This window comes from Mustela nivalis (assembly GCF_964662115.1).
Source record: "Mustela nivalis genome assembly, chromosome: 4".
NCBI classification, from domain to species: Eukaryota; Metazoa; Chordata; class Mammalia; order Carnivora; family Mustelidae; genus Mustela; species Mustela nivalis.
In genome coordinates this window covers 119,102,499-119,125,866 of record NC_139023.1, presented here as the reverse complement: position 1 = coordinate 119,125,866, position 23,368 = coordinate 119,102,499, and the positions used below count along the sequence as shown (strand labels likewise).

The 23,368-nt window shown below is 38.4% G+C and overlaps 2 protein-coding genes across 11 annotated transcripts in view; one reads left to right on the top strand and one right to left on the bottom strand.

Moving 5' to 3' along the window:
* Positions 1-20,121, bottom strand: part of MAPK10 (mitogen-activated protein kinase 10) — a 606,385-nt gene extending 586,264 nt beyond the window's left edge. Inside the window, exons 1-3 of one of the 4 annotated variants that reach the window (XM_082726660.1) lie at positions 19,864-20,121; positions 19,664-19,772; positions 15,880-15,954 (exon numbers count right to left, since the gene is read on the bottom strand). The gene's annotated coding sequence lies outside the window, so the exon portion shown is untranslated. Of the gene's footprint in view, positions 1-15,879; positions 15,955-19,663 lie in introns of all 4 variants that reach the window. The other 3 variants (XM_082726659.1, XM_082726663.1, XM_082726661.1) reach the window with 3 other exon arrangements.
* A 532-nt stretch (positions 20,122-20,653) lies between these two features.
* The window catches only part of PTPN13 (protein tyrosine phosphatase non-receptor type 13), a 203,667-nt gene continuing 200,952 nt past the window's right edge, over positions 20,654-23,368 (top strand). For all 7 annotated transcript variants that reach the window (XM_082726629.1, XM_082726631.1, XM_082726630.1 and 4 more), the window contains exon 1: positions 20,654-20,767. The gene's annotated coding sequence lies outside the window, so the exon portion shown is untranslated. The remainder of the gene's footprint in view (positions 20,768-23,368) is intronic.

Genomic DNA, 23,368 nt, shown 5'->3' with positions numbered 1-23,368 from the left:
TAAGCATGAGGCCTTATTCGGTTGCACAGGTCTCATCTCTGAAACTGTCAACTTTATAAGCAAGTGCTAAGTTGTTTTCCAAAGCAGTTGTATGATATCACATCCCCACCAGTAAAGTTTGAAGGTTCCAGTAATCTGCATCCTTACCAGTAACAGCAGTGACAAACTTGTTGAATTCAGCCATTCTGGAATATATATAATGACATCTCATTTTCATTTTTATTTGCATTTCCCTAATGAATTATTATGTTGAATATTCAGTAATTAATGAATTATTCATCCATAATTATGAATAATTATGTGCTTATTTGCCAGCTGGATATCTTCTTTTTTTATTTTTGAGATTTAAATTATTTATTTGACAGAGAGGCATAGTGAGAGAAGGAACACAAGCTGAGGGAGTAGGAGAGGGAGAAGCAGGCTTCCTGCCAAGCAGGGAGACAGATGCCGGGCTCGGTCCCAGTAACCTGGGATCATGACCTGAGCCAAAGGCAGAGACCCAACAGACTGAGCCACCCCGGTGCCCAATCTTCTTTATTTTTTTTTAATAAGGTTTTATTTATTTGAGAGAGAGAGAGAGAGAGCACAAGCAAGGAGAGCAGGGGAGGGAGAAGTAGGTTCCCTGGAGGACCCTGGAATCATGACCTGAGCCAAAGGCTGATGTTTAACCGACTGAGCCATATAGGTGCACCCTCCTCTTTTTTTTTTTTTTTTAAGATTTTATTTATTTGTCAGAGAGAGAGAGAGAGAGAGAGCATAAGCAGGGGGAGCAGCAGGCAGAGGGAAAAGTAGGCTACCCCAGAGCAAGGAGCCCAATGCAGGACTCGATTCCAGGACCCTGGGATCATGACCTGAACCAAAGACAGAGGCTTGACCCACTGAGCCACCCAGGTGCCCCTGGATATCATCTTTAATGAAATATCTGCTTAAATCTTTTGCTCATTTTAAAAACTAGGTTGTTTTCTTGAGTTTTGAGAATTCTTTATATATTTTGGATATAAATTTTTTAAAAATATTTATTTATTTAAGAGATAGAGAGCAAGAGACCCAGAGGGTGGGGGAGAAGTAAAAAAGAGAGAGGAGAGAGAGAGAATTTCAAGCAGACTCCCTGCTGAACATGGAGCTTCACTCCGGGCTTAATCCCAGGACCCTGAAAATCATGACCTGAGTAAAAATCAAGAACTGGCTGCCTAACCAGTTGAGCCACCCAGGTGACCCTGTGTGTGTGTGTATAAAATATATGTATATATTAGTATATATACATATATTATATATAATAAAATCTTAAAATATATATATTTAAGATTTTATTTATTTATTTGACAGAGATCACAAGTAGGCAGAGAGGAAGGGAAGCAGGCTCCCAGCTGAGCAGAAAGCCCGATGTGGAGCTCAATCCCAGGACCCTGGGATCACGACCTGAGCCAAAGGCAGAGGCTTTAACCCACTGAGTCACCCATGTATCCTGTGACCCTGTATGTAAATTCATAATTTGTCTTTGGCAAATATTTTCTCCTAATCTGTGTCTTTAATCTGCTTGTTTTTTCATTGGTAATAGTCTTTTGAAGAGCGCAAGGTCTTAATTTTGCTTTTTTTAAAAAATTTTTCTGGGTTTTTTTTTTGTTGTTATTTTTTTTTATTAAATAAACTCTACCGCCAACTTGAAGCTTGAACTTAACAACCCTGAGATCAAGAGTCCTAAGGTCTACTGACTGAGGTAGCAAAGCACTCCCAGGGTCTTCATTTTGATAACATATATTAATTTCTTTCATTTATAGTTCATTCTTTTTATGTCCTAAGAACTCTTTGCTAACCAAAAGTCACAAATATTTTCTTCTATGTTTTTGATTTATTTTAAGGATTTTATTTATTAATTTGAGAGAGAGTAAGTGAGAGAAAGAAAGAGAGCATGACCAGGGGGGAGGGGCAAAGAGAGAGAGAAGCAGACTCCCAACTGGCTAGGGAGCCCAGTGCAGGACTTGATCCCAGGACCCTGGGATCATGACCTGAGTGAAAGGCAGACACTTAACCCACTGAGCCATCCAGGTGCCCTCTTTTATGTTTTCTTCTAAAAATTTTTTAAAGCTTTCTTCTAGAAATTTTCATAGTTTTTGGTCTATGATTCATTTCAAGTTAATTTCTCTTTATCTATTGGGAGGTAGCTTTTAGGCTTAATATAAAATGTATTAAAATTTTTTGCATATTTGAATTAACATTCAATTGTTCCTGCACCATCTTTTAAAAATCTATCTTTTACATCATTAAATAACCCTGTCATCTTTGTTGAAGAGCATTTGACCATGTAGTTTGTTTTTGTTTCTTTTTTTTTTTTAAGATTTTTATTTATTTATTTGACAGAGAGAGATTACAAGTAGGCAGAGAGGCAGGCAGAGAGAGAGAGGAGGAAGCAGGCTCCCTGCTGAGCAGAGAGCCCGATGCGGGACTCGATCCCAGGACCCTGAGATCATGACCCGAGCTGAAGGCAGCGGCCCAACCCACTGAGCCACACAGGTGACCCCGTTTTTCTGTTTCAAAATTCTTTTGCCTTTGCATTATAGTAAGTCTGTCCATTTCTACCAAAATTTTGTTTCAATTTTTATTTGAATTGATGGATTCTATAGATAAATGTGAGATAATTCACACCTTAAAAAGAGCAATTCTTTCATATCCCTCCAGTTACTATGTCATCTTTCATTTTTCTCACCAATGTCTTAGTTTTCAGTGTATAAATCTTCCTATAATAGATTTATCTTATAGATTTAACCTATAATATTTATTTATCGTATAATATTCATGTTTTGATGCTGTTATAATGTTTTTTAAAGTTTCAATTTCTATCTTTCATTGCAAAGAAAGATAATTGACTTTTGTGTCCTAAGACCCAGCTAAATAATTCATTCATTAACTTTAGATTTTTTAAAATTTCTTGGGACTTGGAGGTAACATTCATGCCATCTGAAAATAATGATAGTTTTATTTCTTAAACATGAAAGGGTAGACAAGGATCACAGGACATTTGAGAAAAGCATCTGACATAAAATCAAAACCAAATAAACAGGGAGGAAAAAGCACTTAGAGGAAACAGTACAATGAGCAAAGAAAATATTCAAAAGTATCATTGGTATCTTCAGAGAGAGGAAAAGATAAAACATCCTAGGAAAGATAACATAATACTGTGTATTTTTAAAAGGATCACTCAAAGAACTTAAAAGAACTTCTATAACTAAAAATCTAAACCAAAAAAAGAAAGGAAGGAAGGAAGGAAAGAAGGAAGAAAGAAGACATTTAAAATTTTTTCCAGAAAAGAGAGGAGAAAAAGACAAAGAGATGAAAATGAAGGGAGAGTAGAGTATCAGAAAATTTGAGATTAGCATGTTATTAATGGTAGCTCCACAAAGAGAAAGCAGAGGTATTATGGGGTGAAACGGACAAGCAGAGTTATTAATGAAGGTATATTACAAGAAAATTTCCCTGAACTAAAAAGCCTGGATTTTCAGTACCCAAAATAATGATATTAAAAAGATCTGTATTATGCTCATCATTGTGAAACTTCAGAGCACTGGGGACAAAATGGACAAGAGTTGCAAACATTCCACTGAGGAGAAACAATTTATATACAAATATTTAGAACTGGAATGGTATCAAACTTTTCAACTGCAACCCTTTAAGTTAAGAGTCAATGAAATAATACTTTTAACATTTTGAGGGAAAATTATTTCCAAAATATAATAATTATATTAAAATAAATAGATTTTAGACAGTCAAAGAGTCTATTGGAGGGTGTAATTCACTAAATCAAAGGAGAAAACTAGGAGGAGAAAGAACAAGGCATAAGATCCAGAAATAGGGGATCAAACACACAATAAAGATAAAAGGAATCCCAGGACAATGGCTCAAAGAAATTCCAGATGCTAGGCCTAAAGACCAACAGGTCTATATTGGAGCAGAATGCAAAGCTCTAAGAAGAATATACAAGAGAGAAAGAAAAATTGTTAATTTGCCAAGTGTGTCCCATCTTATCAGGTAGATTTATGCTTCCAACAGACAGCTTAGGGATATTTAGCTACATAGAAAACTGAGCAAACAAAAACAAAAACAAAGATGCAATTATTTACTCTAGCAGGGAAAAAAGTACAAGAAAATAAATACACTGAATATAAATGAATATGCTAATGTACTGTGACTCAGTTTTGAATAATACGTGATCATAATCATTATAAAGACCAAATATTAATATAAACAGTAATTGTGATAATTGTATTAGGAAAATGAGAGGAATGAAAGTCTAATGGATAAAACATAAAGCTGAAAAATTAAATATATAACTGTATTTAGCAAATAGTTATAGAATACTTACTGTGCAAGGCAGTAAATGCTTCAGAAATGCTATTCATTTAGTCATATTGGCTCTACAAGTTGGTTCTATTACTAATTCCAGTTTGCTGGTGAAGGAACAAAGTCACAGAAAACTTAACTTCCCCAAGATCCATGGTTCGCAACTGGGGGTGAATTTGTTTCTCCTGAGGACATTTGGCAATGTCTGGGGGAGAGTACTACTGGAATCTCATGGGTAGAGAGACCACGGATACACTACATATGCTAAAAGGCAGAGAATAGCTGCCTACAGCAAAAAGCTACCTGGCACAGTATGTCAGTTGTGTGTATTTAGAAACAGTGACCAAGAATATAGGGAAGTGGTGACTACAGAGCTGGGATTTGCATTCTAGGAGCTCTTGAATATCACCTTAGTATGCTGCCTTTCAACAGCGCCTATGGATGTTATTTAGGAACATGAAAGTAACTATCAGAAGAAAGAACTGGAAAAATTAAAACTAGTTGTCTCAATTAAATAAGAGCCAGTGGACTGTTTTGGGTTTGTTTGGTTTTGAGTGTTGTTTGTTGTTTGCTTTTCTTGTTTCTTGCTGTTTTTTAAAAGACTGAAGATTTATTTGAATTTTATTTTTGAATGTTAAAATAATTATGAACATCCAAATCATAAACTATTCTCAGCTTAATCATTATTTACCGTATTTTTAAATTTTAAAAAAAAATTTTAAGGATTTTATTTATTTATTTGGCAGAGACAGACAGCAAAAAAAGGAACACAAGCAGGGGGAGTGGGAGAGGAAGAAGCAGGCTTCCGGAGCACGGAGCCTGATGTGGGGCTCGATCCAAGGACACTGGGTTCATGACCTAAGCTGAAGGATACACTTAACGATTGAGCCACCGAGGTGCCCCATGTTTCCTATATTTTAGAGGTGTTTAGAAAAATGTAATTTATAAGAGTTGTCTCTCAGTAAATTTTGATTAAATGAAAAGTTGGAAAAATGCATGGAGGACAGAATATATAAAAAGAAAACTTTTGTCTTGATTGACATCTTGCATATCAAGTTCCAACTTGCAACATAATGAAGGATTTCAGACAGAAAATCCTGATGATCTGGATTCCTAATGGAAAAGCTATTTCAGACCTTATTATAAGCAAACAAGAAAAAGTAGCTTTACTAGATAATGATATATTACCAGCTCTATAATTACATACATAAAAGCATCTATATTAGAGAAACAATGAAATTATTTTTTAAAAAAATATTAGAACCAAGGTAAATAAGGATAACACTATTGTTCTTAATCATTATTTTTAAATATGTATATATCACACAACCTTTAAAGATCCATGTAGAAAACAGAAATTCAACTTGGAAACTCACCCCCCCCACCCCCCAATATCTTGCAACAGTAATAACAGACTTTAACAGGATGAGCTATGGGGAAAGGAAGAAAGATACCAAGTTCAAGTCACTCCTGTAGCAATACATTGAGTCAACAGAGTATCTCTTTACTCTCAGAGAAAACAAAAGCCATTTTCAAGAATCCTCCCCAGCTCTATTTCCTTCCCCCCAGCTTTATTTTCTTTCCTCAGATATTTCTTGTACTGGTTAAGGTTCTGTATGTGTGCCTTTTGTTGCGCTTGCTCTGACTAGGCAATTTCACATGTTTCATAAGGCAAAATGGTATCAAAGTGTATACAGTAAGAAGTGTTGCTCCAACTGCTGTCCACATTCAGGAATACTGCCCATTCTTCCCTGTTCCTTACAAGTAACCACTATTAATAGCATTTTCGATGGGTTGAATCCTCTCAATATTTCTTTATGTAAACACAGCAAATCTAGATACATATGCAGGTGCATATATGTGTGTGTATTTTTGTTCTTTCCCACATGCACTGTTCTATTTCTTACTTTATTTCACATAACAATATTTTTAAAAAAAATTTATGTTAGTTGCAGCACCTGGGTAGCTCAGTTGGTTAAGAGCCTCACTCTTTCGACTCAGGTCATGATCTCAGGTGTATGAGATCCAGCCCTGCATCAGGCTCCAAACTCAGTAGAAATCTGCCTGAGAGTTTCTTTCCCTCTCCCTCTGCTCCACCCCCTGCCTCTGCTCTCTCTCTCAAATAAATAAATAAAATCATTAAAAAAAATTTATGTTAGTTAAAGTCTGGCCATCTTAGACTCATCACTTATAATACATTAGAAAATTTAAGTCCAGAGAGATGACATCTTTCTATTAAAGATATTGACCATCATAATAATTATATAATAATTACTTAACTATTTAATTATGAAATAATTAACAATTTTTAAAGTTTTTTAGTTTTCAGTACTAAAAAAAATTTTTTTTTAATCAGGTGTACAATTTCTGTTTTTAAGATATTTTAAAATTACTAGTTAAGCCAACTTCAAGAAAACCTGTACTGTACTTTAACAAATAGTTATGTTTTGGGGCGCATGGGTGGCTCAGTCATTAAGCATCTGCCTTTGGCTCAGGTCATGATCCCAGGGTCCTAGGATCCAGCTCCAGGTTGTGGGGGTGTCCCTGCTCAGTGGGGAGTCTGCTTGAGATTCTCTCTCTCTCCTCCCCCTCCCCTCACTTTCATGTGCATACTTTCTTTCTCTAAAATAAATAAGCAAACTCTTTTAAAAATTAGTTAATTAATTAATTAAATCAATGGTTTTAGTTTGGCTAAATTTTGTATTATTTTTTGTACTGTTCAATAGTAATAGCTTAAAATTTAAATAACACGCCACTTTATCAAAGTTTTTATTTTCTCGTATCTAAAGAAAATATCATTCTTGGCATAGTGAAAAATTATAAAACAAATGCTAAAAGTCTAACTAATCACATTGAAATCAATTTTTTTCCAACAAGATTTTTAAAAAAATATTTTATTTATTTATTTGACAGATAGAGATCACAAGCAGGCAGAGAGGCAGGCAGAAAGAGAGGGGGAAGCAGGCTCCCCACTGAGCAGAAAGCCCAATGCGGGGCTCTATCTCAGGACCCCGGAATCATGACCTGAGCCGAAGGCAGAGGCCTTAACCCACTGAGCCACCCAGGTGCCCCTTCCAACAAGATTTTAATGGGAAGTTATGGGGCTTGGAATTGTATAAATAATTAAACACTTCCACCTTTCTTTCTATCATTTATTTTCCAAACCCCAACCCCATGCAACCTGGGCAGCTCAGTTGGAAACCCATTTCTTAGGGTGGAACTCATAATGGGAACTTGGTAGAAGAGAAAAAGAAAAAATGCAGCACATAACTATCCACCAAGTTAACCTAGGAATACTCCTCTTCACAGGCTTTACGGCATGGTTAATTTGGTTAGAACTGTGAAATCAAAGGAGAGTTTGTTTTTCTCTGTCCCTTCTAAGATTCTTCCCAGGAGCAAAGCCTATTCTATATTCCTGGGAAAATCACTATTATAGAATGTCAATGGTATTTGAATGAATGGTCTTCTATTCCAATTCAAATTAATATTATCTTTGGGGTATATATTAAATTTAGTGGCTCTCTTCTGTCTGAAGTGGAGAAAGAAATTACTTCCAACATAGGGGGAGACCTAGGAGATAATCGGAAGTTATTGCACCATATCTATTTGAATTTCTTTAGGTATATGAACATACCCTTGTCTCAAATAAAAGACTACAGAAAGAAATGGAAAAATTAGCTGCATGCCTCAAAGCAAGGAGAAAAAAAATTTTAAGAAATATAAAATAACAAGAAAAAATTAGCTATCTAATTAATAACTACCATAAGCAAAGAAGGTATATACTCCTTCCAACTATCTAGAGGTTAAAAAATAATAATATGCTATCAAAATATGATAAAACTGTCAAATTATAGATTATATTAGTCTTCTAATTAGGAAAATTAAGTCAAGATTCTTCCATGAAAATTATATATATCCACAATAAAAACAAAGAAAAACAATAAGTAACAATACTTCTCCAAAGATCATTTCAATCACATCAAATTCTTCTGGCAGATGTTCTCTCTGAACAAATTTATATGTTCACTCTTGTTCAGTTTTGTATAGCGAAGTTATTTTTCTTTGAGTTCTACATCCTTGTATGTGTTCCTTTGATGAAGATGAGATGTAAGAACTTGAAATTCTTTGTACAATCTATATCCATATATCTTTGCATACACTACCAATTTTTAAAAATAGTAATAGGAATAAAAACACTGCATAACCATTGAACTACATGTTATACGTTATTATTGAGTTTCTAGAAATTACAAAAACATGGTAAATCACTCATACCTATCTTCAAACACTGAGGTGGCAAGTGAATCAAATGATTTGTTGATGCCTAAATAAAAGTTTATTTTCTGCTAAATTATTATTAATCAGGTGCCAAGCATATTAAGAATTCTCAGGAATCTTATAGTGAATTTATAAGCTTTTTTCTTTGTCTTCAAAAGTACAAGCAATATTTACCATATATAAAAATGAAAGTAACAACAATTATCAAATTCATTTATGAAAGAATAGAAAAGGTAAGCCAAAAGGAATTTTTAGTTCTTTCAAGGTCAAAAGCAATCCATGTTGGCAGGAAGAAATTTAAAAGTCCAAGGCAAAATAATGAATACATTTTTCTTTACATTGTTGGAAGTACCATATAAAAGGATATTATTTTCAAGGGAAAGATGCTATATTACTAATATAAATATATACTTTTCAGAGAATGATTATAATAGCAGTATGAAACGGGCAAAATTAAACAAAAGACGTTTTGTATGTATCATACAAATATTAACTCACGAGTTTGGTTTTAAAACTATATAAACCTTGGCATGCCTGGGTGGCTCAGTTGGTTAAGCAGCTGCCTTTGGCTCAGGTCATTATCCCAGGGTCCTGGGATCGAGTCCCACATCGGGCTCCTTGCTCGGCAGGAGCCTGCTTCTCCCTCTGCCTCTGCCTGCCTCTTTGTCTGCCTGTGCTCACTCACTCTCTCTCCCTCTGTCTCTGACAAATAAATAAATAAAATCTTTTTTTAAAAAAACAACTATATAAACCTTAACTTCATTCACGATTATATCGAAGAAACTACTTTGGCTCTTTGTTTTCTTCTCCATGACAAGCCTCTTGTGCCTTAGAGCTGTTACATTTTACTTGGCTTAATCTACAACTAGAGCAAAACTGAAATAATATCTGTATCATCTAAAGAAAACACACTTATAAAACAGTGTGGGGGAGAGAGAGGCAGAGGCCTGGCACTGATGACCACCAAACAGAAATTTGGAACCAAACCAATGGACCTCTGAAAGATATTTTCTATAGAAATTGAGAAACAAAGGATACTTCACGTAAAGTATAATCTCTTTTGTAAGATTTCTTCATTTTAGTTGATAACTACTTTTATATTTTAATACTGTGGTTATCGTTGAATATGTTATTAATATAATTGCTGAAGTGACATAAAGATAATCAATACATTATTTTATGAAAATATTATTGTATTGTTATTTAAAATTTGTTTTAAATTGAAATAGCTTATAAAGCTTTTGCTTGTTTACCAAAGATTCATGAAAAAACTTATTGTTACTACATCCATATAATTTGTTCACTCTACTCTCACCAAAACCAAACTCTGCCTGTAGTATACCCATGCTGAGAATCCTAAAGTAGCAGATACTGGTGATTGCTTCCATAATCCAATATCCATTTCCAAACCCTGTTTCCCATTCCCACCTTTGCTATAAAACTAAGGCTACAAAACTAAGCACTTACTTCCTTGCTATCCTTGTACTTAGCCTTATACAATTTCGGCCAATAATATGTAGGTAAATACATACTGGAGTATAGTCTTTTGGGAAAAGTTTTAATTTTATATTAAATTCATATATATATAAATTTTATATATATATATATATATATATATATATATATATATATATATATGGAGACAGAGAAAGAAGAAGAGAGGGAAAACAGCGAAGGCTGACTCCATACTTCTCCATTGTTCTGTTGGTCTTGAAAGAGAATTGTATATCTGCAGTCACAGCCATCCTATTAGGATTATAAGAGGAAGGCAAAGAAGAACTGAACTGCAGTGACCCAGGCTTGGACATCAGAAGCAGCTGCCTACCATGTAGCTTCTTATGAAAATAATAATCCTTTCTGTTTAAGTCACTACTTATCAGATATTTTATTTCTTGAACCTAATAGCCTTTCTGATGCACTGTCCTCAAAGAGTCTATATTCTACAGAGAAAAACATTGTTAGATGTCCAAAGTAAAAGATGATGCTCTAACTAGAGACTATCTCTCTTATCTAAAAAAGAATGGTACTGATTCCCCACCACATCCTCTAGCAATATTCTGATTATCAGAATCTGACTATTTGCTGGATGGGAGGGGTAATGATGTCTCAAAGCAACTATCTGAAAGAGTTTACACACAGAAATACTTCCTATGTTCAGCCTAAGAACAGGGAAAGAGTATGTGTACGAGTGCAAGTGTGTGGGTAGGGTGGGGACAACAAAGGCAAAGCCATGTCATGATGACTACTTCTCTTCACCTCCATCTACTTAAAATAGTTAATGTCATCAGAGATATTTTTTAAATGATTTTTTTAAGATTGTATCTATTTTTTTGAGAAAGAGAGAGCAAGAGCGAGCGAGTGAAACAGAGAATGCATGAATAGCAGGGAGAGGGAGAAGCAAACTCCCCCTAAGCTAGGAGCCCAATGTGGAGCTCAATCCCAAGACCCTGGGATCATGACCTGAGCCAAAGGCAGAGGATTAACTAACTGAGCCACCGAGGCTCCCCTCATCAGAGACATGGTGATATAATGAACATAAGCAGTATTGCTTTGAGAATCACGTGACCAAGTATGGCACAATGGTGGCCTTAATTTGGCAGTTGAGCCCAGCCCAGCTCTGGCTCATTGTTGACAGCTTCAGGAGCACCAAGAGATGATCTCCTTGATACTAATACTGATTATCTCATGGAGGGTACAAGCAAGTACACTACTGCAAATGATATTCAGGCATTAGATTTTCAGGAGGAGTTTGAGTATAAGCACAAAGTCAATTACAAATTATAAGCACAAAGTCAAATTACAGAACATGTAAAACATCACCTGGAGAATACTGGAAGTATGGGAGGTAGCTTACATTTTCAGGAGTCTAAGGTCCTATGTATGGAAGAAGATGGGGGTCAATCTGTGTTAGTAATATAACCAGAATCCATCCAGTCTATGGGCCAAGCTGGTGAGAATTATAAAGACAGTGATTTTTAGCTAACATATTTTTGGATGATAGATACTTTAATTCTTCATCTAATTCAAGTTGCCATTGATGGTACTGAGAAGACTTCCCCATCCAGAGAACTGGACAAGGGAATGGAGGATACTACAATGAAGCAAGGGAATGTTTATTGAAAGCTGAGTAATTGGAGTATATTCTCTGATCAAAGGGAAGAGAGTTCCTTATTCTTTGAGTTCATATTAATGGCAAAGTTCAGTAACTGTTTGGCGAGAGTAGAAAAATCTCTTTTCCCCTCCACACTCCAAGAGTATATATGCAATATTAGTATCTCTTCTATTTGTCCTCACCCCTTTCTCTCTCCCCTTCCCTCAGCAGAGTAACAAGGATAAAAAGATCAACCAACAATCAACAAAGATTAATATCTTCTGAAAACTTATTGCGTATAAGATATTGTGTTAAACACTGTATTGGGATTTTTCAAAATAAAATAACTCTACTAAGAAAAGTTCAGTCCAAAAAAAAAAAAAAAAAAAAGAAAGAAAGAAAGAAAGAAAGAAAACAGCTCTATTAAATGACCTTCATTTAGACAAACTGTAAGATTAACTGATGTTCTCCATTCCCCCTATAAAAAAGACTGATGTCCGTAGCCACTGAAAGTTTATTAATGGGCTATATCATAGCATACCTGCACATTTATGCTTCCTCCAGCTGAGTTATAACTACCAGTAGCCATTCATTCATTCCCTTAATAGTACCTGAGTGTCCACGCTGTGACAGGTTCTATTCTAGGAGGCAGGGACACAGCAGTGAATAAAACAGACTAAAATTGTGACCTTCTGAAGCTTACATAAAAATCAATTTTTTTAGGGGCACCTCATGGCTCCGTTGGTTAAGCGGCTGACTCTTGATTTTGGCTCAGGTCATGATCTCGTGTCCTGGAATCAAGTCTCACATCGGGCTGAGCACCCAGTGAAGAGCCTGCTTAAGGATTCTTTTTCTCCCTCCCCCTCTACCCTCCACCACCAGCCTCCAAACCAGATCACGTGTGCACGTGGGTTCTCTCGCTCTCTCTAAAATAAATAAATCTTTTTTAAAAAAAGTTTGTTTCCCGGGCGCCTGGGTGGCTCAGTGGGTTAAGCCTCTGCCTTTGGCTCAGGTCATGATCTCAGGGTCCTGGGATCGAGTCCCACATCGGGCTCTCTGCTGGGCAGGGAGCCTGTTTCCTCCTCTCTCTCTCTCTCTGTCTGCCTCTCTGCCTACTTGTAATCTCTGTCTGTCAAATAAATAAATAAAATCTTAAAAAAAAAATTAAAAATAAAAAAAATAAAAAGTTTGTTTCCCAAATTCTTTTTTTTTTTTTAAGATTTTTAATTTATTTATTTGACAGAGAGAGATTACAAGTAGGCAGAGAGAGAGAAAGGAGGAAGCAGGCTCCCTGCTGAGCAGAGAGCCTGATGCGGGACTCGATTCCAGGACCCTGAGATCATGACCTGAGCCGAAGGCAGCGGCTTAACCCACTGAGCCACCCAGGCGTCCCCCAAATTCTTTTTTTTAATGTGAATTATTCTTGCTAATGTAATTAGGTAATTTAATTTTTATATACTTTATTAAGTGCAAAGTGCAAAGTGAAAATAAAGTTGACATTTAAAAACACTTGAAGTAGTGAATTTGGGGTTATGTATATTTTACCACAATTTTTTAAAAAATGAAGTTGAATGCTATGAAAAGACAAGTTACTACCATGAATTACCAGAGGAAAAAAAACTGGAATGTATGACACAGGTGTCCTCAAGTTCTACATTTCCTTTAACAAAAACGAAACCAGAAAATTGAACATTTTGCATTTACACAAGGTTTATGTAAAAACGAGAATCTACACCTCTCAACAGCAGATTTATGGTCAGAAAAGCCTTGGCCCAACCTCAAGAGATTGGCTAATGAATGTATAATGATAGGCTCTTGGTAAAAATAAAATACTTAATTTGCATATGTATAATTTTTAATCGTTCTCTAACTTTATTTTTTTTAAAGATCTTATTTATTTGACAGAGAGAGAGAGATCACAAGTAGGCAGAGAGGCAGGTGGAGAGAAAGGGGGAAGCAGGCTCCCTGCTGAGCAGAGAGCCTGATTCGGGGCTTGATTCCAGGACCCTGAGATCATGACCTGAGGGAAAGCAGAGGTTTAACCCACTGAGCCACCCAGGCGCCCCTCATTCTATAACTTTAAAGTAAACTAAAGAACTACTCATCCTAACAGCTTCAACTCTCTAAGAAGTTTCCTCTTCTGTGGTTGTAAAATGTGGCAGGTTCAGCATTTCTCCAGTTTATAGGAGTATCCTAGCCCAGGATTTAGCCCTAAATTGATCATCAGTGTCTGCAGATAAGACTATTTCTTCACCTCTGTTTTCTGTTAGACATTCCAGGAGAAGATGTAAGAATCTATCAACTTTTTTTTTTCTAAGATTTTATTTATTTATTTGACAGACAGAGATCACTAGCAGGCAGAGAAGCAGGCAGAGAGAGGAGGAAGCAAGCTCCCTGCTGAGCAGAGAGCCCAAAGCAGGACTTGATCCCAGGACTCTGGGATCATGACCTGAGCTGAAGGCAGATGCTTTAACCCACTGAGCCACCCAGGCACCCCAAGAATCAATCAACTTTTAAGAAATTTTTACAAAGTGATGCTTTGTTTTATTAAACACTCCGACTCGGCCTAATAAAGCCTTTAATGATCAACTTTCTTGTACAGCAGCTCACTCGCACCAGACAGTGTGAAATCACCCTCTTTAAAACACAACTTAAACTGGAAAGCTTAATTTCTGATTTGGTCTCCAATTCTGGGAACACCTAAGAAAATCAAGATTAGCAGTCGTGAACCCTAAGGCAAGTCCCTATAGGTCAGATTTAGATGATAGCATGTTCGTATTAAATTTCTTTGTGTATGTTCAAACACAGCTTAGTTTCAAAAAACAGAAGGGTTACGCTTATTTGCCATACTCAACCACACTGAATAGGCAGTTACATAACTTGCCAGGACAAGTAGTAGAAATGAGTCAGAGACAGGACCAGCCCTAGTAAAAATTGAGAATTAGGCAGTTTGACTTCTGCGCCACACCCCTTTAGTACTACCCGTACTTCCCTGATCCCCTCCCTTGGTATCATCACCCTGCCAGTCACCCTCATAGCACACACCTCTCCCCCACAAATCCTTCTCTCTCACTCTTTCTCTTCCACTAGCTTCTCTCTTTCTTTCTTCCCCTTCATTAATTACAGTTTACGGCTCCAGTATCTCTCACCCTCGGGGTTTAATGTGACAACTACCTAATCTGATAAACCAATCCATACTGAAGTGCCGAGAGAGAAAGCAGGAAGGTAAAGTGAATTTTAACTTCCACATTCTAAAGTTAACACCCTTGCAGTTTAACTCGTTAGTGGCTAAAAGGGAGAGTTTCTAGCCAAGGCATTCAGGAAATGTTTTGGCTCAGGCAGAGCCATTAAACAACTGGCAAACGCAGGAGTGGGTGATGGTTTTTTTAGCCTAACATGCCACCAGCCCTACCAGAGAGACGAACAAACCCTGGTCAATCTGGGGCCAGGAGGGGTAAATTGGAAAAGAGCTAAGAATTGTTGGTAAAGAAGAGTGGAAGTTACAGGAGCACCACAATCAATTTTTTCTGACTTAACCTTTCATGGGACTAGTGAGCCCTGGTACCTGATAGATATTTTTTAAAGTTTCTTGTCAGAATGAAAGACACTATTTAAAAAAAAAATTTTTTTCTCAGTAAGTTTAGAACTAATACCAAAAATCTGCATACCTTTTTTCTTATTGTTCTTTGATTTTCTTAAATAGCACTTTACAGTTTCCACACACAGATTTCACGTAATCCTGTTGAATACTGAAAGAACATTACATGCTATTCTGTGTGAGACATATCAGCTATTCTTATTTCCTTCACTTTATGAATGAGGAAAATAACACTCAAAGAAGAGAAGTGACTTGGCAAGATTTGCACATGGATCTTTTGAGTGCAAATGCTGTGCTCTTTCATTTACTGAACTCCCAGGCTGCCTCCCAACATTTAGAGTTATCTGTGCCATTGCTGTCATGTAACTCTACATCCTAGGGGAATTCTTACATTCTAGAGTTCAGCTACCACCAAAAGAAAACAACCTGTTTATTCAATGGACCTGAGGGTAATTGTAGTCCAATCTGGTTCCCATTGCTGCATTTTTTCCCCAGCCAATTCTTGGTTCGCTTGGAAGTGTCAGTACCATCTCACCAAGTCTTCCTTAAGCACTGCCAGACTTTGTGCTCCAATTACCTGCTCATGTTTTGGTGGATTACTTATCTTGTTTCTGCTTCTCCCCTGGGCAAAGTTCCCATCGCAGTTCTTACACTGTAAGCAAAAAAAAAAAAAAAAAAGTGGGGTGGGGGGAATGTGTTTCTGGGCTTAAAGGAGGAAAAACATGAACATAGTTGGTACAAGCCTGAATACAAATATTTCATATTGAGATGAACACAAGAAGCCAGCTGGGAAAACAGGGCTATTTACAGACTTAGATTAGCTTAGAATTCATTTCAATCTTTGAGGTAAAGAGGTATTTTTAAACCATTGGCATTTAAAGCACACAATCTCAACCTTTTGGAAAGATATAAACCCCTTTTTGAATGTGTTGAAATGTACAGATGCTTTCCCTAGATAACTGCACAAACACACATACCTGGAATACAATCTCAAGGAGTGCATTACGGGGCGATCCATGGGCCCCACGTAAAATGTTCCTAACTTAGAGTGTGATGCAAGGTTGGTCTCTAAGTAATGAGTGCTCTGAGGTCCATGAGCTACTTGGGAGCCCAATTAAATATGTGTTAAGGCCAGCTATTTAGATTCTTTATGTTAGTAGTGATAATCTGTTGACCTTTTGTTTGTTTATAGAAGCTGGCAAAAGAGAAATAATTTTTATTTAGTCTTTAAGAGAAAAATCAGCTATGCTAGCCTCTAAGGTAGTATTGTCCAAAAGGACTTCTAGGGATAATGGAAATGCTCTGTATCTGTGCTCTTCCATTGAGCAGCCACAAGCCACTTGTGTCTAACGGGAATGAGGAACTGAATTTCTTATTTCGTTTCAATTTCATTAATTTACAAAAAAGTTTTTTTGTGATGAAAACTTTTAAGATCTACTCTCAGCAATTCTCAAATATACAATACAGTATTATTATTATTTTTTAAAGATTTTATTTATTTATTTGACAGAGAGAAATCACAAGTAGATGGAGAGGCAGGCAGAGAGAGAGAGAGGGAAGCGGGCTCTCTGCTCAGCAGAGAGCCCGATGCAGGACTCGATCCCAGGACTCCAAGATCATGACCTGAGCCGAAGGCAGCGGCTTAACCCACTGAGCCACCCAGGCGCCCTACAATACAGTATTATTAATCGCAGTTTGACTGTGTACATTACATCTACATGAGTTATTTATTTTATAGCTGGCAGTTTGTCTTCTTAACACCCTAGACTTTCTATAATGAAAGTGACAGGCACAAGTTGTAAACATTTTAAATAAAAACATTTCAGAAATGCAATGTTTACTCTAATTCTAATTCTAGTAGTAGAAATAGTAGTAGTAGAAATAGTAGTTGGTATAAATATTGCCATATAACTAGATAAATGCATTTTTTAAAAGATTTTATTTATTCATTTATTTGTTTATTCTTTCTCTTTCTTTCTTTCTTTTCCTTCTTTTTTTTTTTTTTTCCTTCTTTTCTTTCTTTAGTAAGTTCATATCCAGAGTGGACCCAACACAGGGCTTGAACTCATAACCTGAGCTGAGGATCAGAGTCAGATGCTCAACCAAGTGAGCTACCCAGGTGCCCCTATCTCTTACTTATTCAAACATTTTTGTCTCATAAATTCATTTTTAAAGTAAGTTTTATTAATTTCTTTTAGTACTCATTTCTAGCTATTTCACTATGGTCATTATAAATAGGATTTTTTTAAATGGTATATGTTCTAATTGGTTACAATTTGTACATTGGAAAGCTCTACATTTTGTATGTTTATTTATTTTTTTTGTATGTTTATTTTTAAAACTGGTTACCTTAACTCACCTTTCATTGCTTGTAAAAGTTTTTCAAGTGATCCTTGGAGTTTTCATACTTTTTGCAAGTAAATGACAATCCTAACTTGTGTTCAGTATTTAATTTTGTATTTCTATTCCATGTCTCACTGGATTGGCTATTATATCCTTTCATGGTATGATGATGAGCATTCTTGCCATGTTTAATGAGAATAATTGTTTCATTATAAAGGAAGCTTCTGGATTGGGTATAAAATATATATTGTTAAATTATGTATCCTAAGTTCTTTAAAAGTTTTTATTAAGGAATGGTGTTGGATTTTACAAAATCCATTTCATCATCAACTGAAACACTCATAGTTTTTTTTTCTTCCTTGACATATTAATATAGCCAACAGAAAGAGTAAGTTTTCTATGACTGATTCATTCTTATATACCTGGCATAATTCTCTTGATTTTGCCATAGCAGTTTTAACATACTTCTGGGGTCTAAGTGTATCTTAAGTATGTATTTTAATTTTACATTATATCCAAAAGGCGATTAACTTGTAGATTTCTCTATTGTGTACTCTTTATACTCTTCATCAGGTTTTAGCATCATAGCCATTTATTTTAAAACCAATTTTTTACCTCATACAGAACCGAAGGATTACTGGTGAAAAAGCCTTGAGGGTAACCACCTGAAATGGCCTTAATGGGGGGGGGGGACCCAATACTCACAACACTGGTTTGTCTACTTTTGAGAAAATTTCCAACACTATCAACACTGTATTCTTCATACTTTCTTTTTGACTTGAATTTGCAAGCTATTCCAAGTATTATGGATTTGCTTTTCTTTCTAATAAATATATGAACTTTCTTGCAGTGACAAACAGTGGCACATGTTCTACCTCAGCTCTCTCATACGTGAACCAGAACACCCAAAAACTCCTATTTCAGAAAATGGGGGCTCCAACTCCAATCCTTCTCTCTCTAGTTCAGCTGGGCTGGTCTTCTTCCTATTATTTGCTATCACCACTCTCTCTTCCTGCTGTTGCACCTGGTTTAATGTTTCCTTGGATTGTCTGTCTTTCCTCATCTGTGCTTCGTTCATCCCACCACCTACCTACCCTTCTCCAGAGCCCAGCTCCTTAATATGACTAATCCGGCCCATTCAACCTACCACAGACTTTCTTTCATCTGCTACTGTGCTCATGCACAGTTTGGTTGCACATTCTAGCCATAATCTCAAATTGTTTCAAGAATGCTACTTTTCTTTCTTAGGCTCTGTGGTTCGCTCCCTGAGGGCAAGGGCCTTATCTTAAGATTCTGCTGTGCATTTTCCATTGTATTTAGCAGTGTGAGTAATTACATTCAGCGCATACTTGCAAGGCATATTTGACTAAACACATCCATCACAGTTATTCATTTAGTAAATGAGATAATGAAAAGTCAAGTGCTCGCCAAAGGTAAATCATTACTATTAATTCCCTCATTCATCATACATGTACAGCCGCCTCAGGGGCTAGGGAACCCAGGATTGCAGTTTTAATTTTACCTCAGATCTCTCCATTTTGGAGCAGCCGTGAAGTTTAGATTCACCTAGGACTCAACACCGTCAGCCCAGAACTACCTGTCCAGAGTGGACCAGTTTACCTTATCCTCTGGGAGTAAATTCAAACTTTTGAAACTCAAATGACAAGACACAGTTTGCTCGTGAATCCGGGAAGACTTTCTTGTTGACCGTGGAAAGCCAAATCTTCCTGTGTGCAGGAGGGCGATAGCTGCTAGGACATAAATTTGCCAAGTGGCAATGGGTAGCGCTATATGGAAAAATGGGTATTCTTTATTTTATTCGATTACGTCAAATCTTTTACTTAATTTTTTTTTTTTTAACTTGAGGATCATCTTAGTTTCAGGGGAATTTTAACAGAAGACTTTACCTCCTTTTTTCAAAAAATATGAGTATTTGCGTTTCCCCGAGGGCGTCTGGGGTTGACGAAGTGCCGCCAGCACACCTTTGAAGATCACTTTACAAGTGTGGGAAAACTCACCGAGCTGTTTTCGTTGACCTCGCCACTTCCAAGTTGCTATATTGCTGCCGGGAGCTGGCGCAGCCCTGCTCTTTCTCGCCCTTTCTCTCTCTTCCCTCTTCTCCTCACCCTTTGAAAGCCCAAATCCGCCCGGTGAGAATATGGAAACAAGGCTGGAGGCCAGGGAGGACAAGGGGGGGGGAGGGGTTACTTAGACTCACAGGGGAAGAGCAAGCAGTTAGACATTTTTCACGCTCCCTCGCTCTCCCTAGGGCCAGAAAGTTCTGTTTCTGAGGCTGGAAGCGTGGGGGCGGTCGGCCGCGTTCTCAACGTGGCCTGAAATGAGGAGTCCGCACTGCAGGGGATAGGAACTTCGCTGCCCCGCGACCAACCTGAGCGTCTAGTTAGCCAGAACCCGAAAAGCCAGGCCCTGGGCACCGGTTGTCATGGGAACCGGGGCGCCGGTCTCCCCGGCGACCTCGTCCCTAGGGAGGGGGCGGAACGGGAGGCCCGGAGGGCCAATGAGGCGGAGGGGAGCGCCCGGGCGCCCATAGCTGTGCTCCTGGAGCCCGGGAAGGCTTTTGAGTGACAGGAACGGGGGCGGGGCCGGCGCGGGTGCCTGAGGTGGAGCCCGTGCTGGGAACTAGTGGCTCCGGCGGCGGCGGTGCGGCGAGGGTCACGCACCATGATCACGGCCCCTCGAGGCGGTCTCGCTGGCGCGCGGCAGTCCCTCGGTCCCCGGTCCGCCTCAGCCCGCTCGGCAGCTCTCGGAGCCGGCCGCAGGAGTTGAGCCGCCCCGCTGAGGAGAGTCTGGGCGTCGCTCTGGGAGGCGCGCAGAGCCCGGGAGGGCGGACGGGGATCTCCAGCGCTCGGGGGTCAGGCGGTCGGCGGGGGTCGCCGCTGGAGGGGCGTTTCCGAGGCGTGGAGGAGGAGGAGATGCTGCTCCTCTTCTCCCCCTCCCCAGGCTCCTTCTTCAGCTCCTTCGGCCCACGCCCGCAGCCGCTCGGCGGAGAAGAGGTGGTGGCTCTCGACGCCCGAGGCTGCTGCCGGCGGCCCGCCCCGACGCCGCGTCCCCTCAGCCCGCGCCTCGCGCTCCAGTAGCAGCACCGGTCTCCGGACGAGCGGGTAAGGACGAGAGCAGCCCTGGGCTCTGGGGTGGACACGCAGAAGTGCAAAACCAAGTACACCACGCTCCCTCTCCTCTCCCAGCTCCGGCTCTGGCCCCTGAAACCAACTCCTCTGTGGCCCTGGTGGGGAGGGAACTTCTCTTTGGTTTTCGCGCTGAGGTGCTGGGTGGGGAAGGAGGAGACGGAATTTCGTGGTGAATTGGGAATTTCACTGTGAATTTCCCCCCGCCTTCTCCGTGGAGGAAGGCCGGATTCTTGGGAAGGAAACCCCAGAGGGGGAGTAAGAGATGGCGAGGTAGCAGGGAGTGACATCGCCCCATCCTGCTCGCACAGCTCTGCGCTGCGCGTGCTACGGGAAGGGATCCCGGAGTCTGTTTCTAATTTCTGTAAATGACTGTGGACATGCTGTGGTGAGAGGCCGCCCAGAAGAATGTGTATATGTAAGGGCTTAGAGAAGAGGGGGTGGGAAGGGAGGAAGAGGGGCAGAGGGAGAGACGCTGCTGCCTGATGCAAGCTCTTTTATTGCTTTTCTTCTCCGTGCCTGGGGTAAGTCCCCCACCCCCACCCCCACCCCCACCCCCACCCCGCCTTTGCTCATTGCTGGATTCGAAGGGCAGAAAGCTGGAAAGCTAAACCTTGCTAAAGTCGAGTAAGTTCTCACCAAGTTTAATTGCCCGCTGTTGTGAATATATTGGAGAAGGCGGAATGGGGAGAAACAACTAAAATAGATTTGTAGCCATACAGTTTTCATGGGTCTTCCACATAGGCGACTGACACCTCCACACACTTCCAACTAATCTCTTCGACAACCTTGTGTCAGGTTCGTTTAATTGCATCTTTGAAACAACAAACGCGGTGACTTCATAGGGAGCTGCCGGGAGCTGAGTTTACCTCTCAGAAAATGGGGCAATCGGGTTTGTTTTCAAGGCGGAGACCTAAACAAAATGTAGGACAACTAATCTGCGGGATGAAGGGCACTGGTAACTAAAGAGCAGGACTTAAAAATTTACGTCTGTAGAGTTTTGCTAAGGATTGGAAAATAGAGAAAAGTCGCTGTATTTTGGAAACAAGGGTTGGTATTCTCCCAAATTCGTGATGACTGGGTTAGCAGGATCAAAGTGAAAACTTGCATCATGCTTACTGCTTGCCTGTGGTGGTGCTTTGATAAACATTATTTCTCCTTTTAATATCATTAGTATTTTTTATTAAGTCTATGCTTGTATTGGTTCACTGATTGCATACACAGGCAAACTAACTGCTCTGTTAACCAATCCTAAATGTATTCTACTTTTTCATAACAACATTGTGTTCTAACTTTGATGTTCTAGGGGCTTTGTGGGAGTATGTGTGGGGGAGAAGGTAGGATGGAAGCTGGAATTAAGACTAGAAAAATATCTATGGTTACTTATTAAGAAAGGAAAGATTAATTTGTAGTAACTTTCACTTTTACAATTAGAGAATTACGACTTTTGCCATTTTTTTAGGTTTACCTTTTGAATTTACATTTGTGCCACCAAATGTTTACTGCATGTAAAGCCTACTTAGTTTTTGGAGGGTGATTACTAACATCCAAAAATATTTATATATAACTTTTCGTGTCATAAGTAACACATACACAAACTGTTAAAACGAATGCCAATTTAAAGGATGAATTTTGGCACTATAATTGGGATCAAAAGTTGTAGAACTTACATTGTCTTTTTCTGGAGGCCTGCCTCCAATGCAGGAAGTAAATGTGAGAATTGGCTAATCAGTTGTTTCTGTGTAGATAATAGGTATCATTCTTTTAAAAAATGGAGTTTATGTATTATTTATTATTAAGAAAAAACAGGTCTAATCCTTGTTTTAGTCCACTTTTAATCGGCTAAGGATTGGATGAGGAAACATCATAGCTTTTCTTATATCAACTTAGTATTTTTTTTTTCAGGTCCTCAAACATACTGGGGAGAAAAGGGCTAGTGGGGATAAGCTACTGCTGCTGCTTCCTCTTTTTTGACAAGAGTTTTTAATTTTGAATTATGAAACTTTTTTTGGTAGTATAATTAAATAGTAATAAATGCCATTTGAAATTGAAATGAAACACTACCATACCCTAAGCCAGTGCATTTAGGAGTTAATTCTATCAATGTATTCTTATTTTGGAATATGCTTTGGGAGAAGTCTGTGCCATTAATTAGATCATGGACTGAAGATATTCTTTCTAACCTCAGATGTAACTAAATATAACACCATTGTGTTAATGTCACTTTACAGAGTGGGAGCCTGAAAAAGGAGAAAGACACTGAGTCTCAGGGTAGAAGGATTAGTCCTGATATGTAGGGTGTGCGGGGTTTGTTGCTCTGGGTTTACCTTTTTTTTTTTTTCTCTGAGAAACTTTCTCCCTTAAATTGAAAATTAAAATGGGTTGAACAACTCAGGAACTGACTTTTTAATAGATGGCTTTTAATGAGTAAATTAATGTAAGACTTTCATGGCCTAGGTTAAAATAAAAGTTCTATGCTCAGTGTAAATATACCGTATCAAAACTGTGGTCTATAACATGCTCTGTGGGGAGTTCCAATAATCCTTTAAGTGGAGGGGGTAAAATGAAAAACTCTTT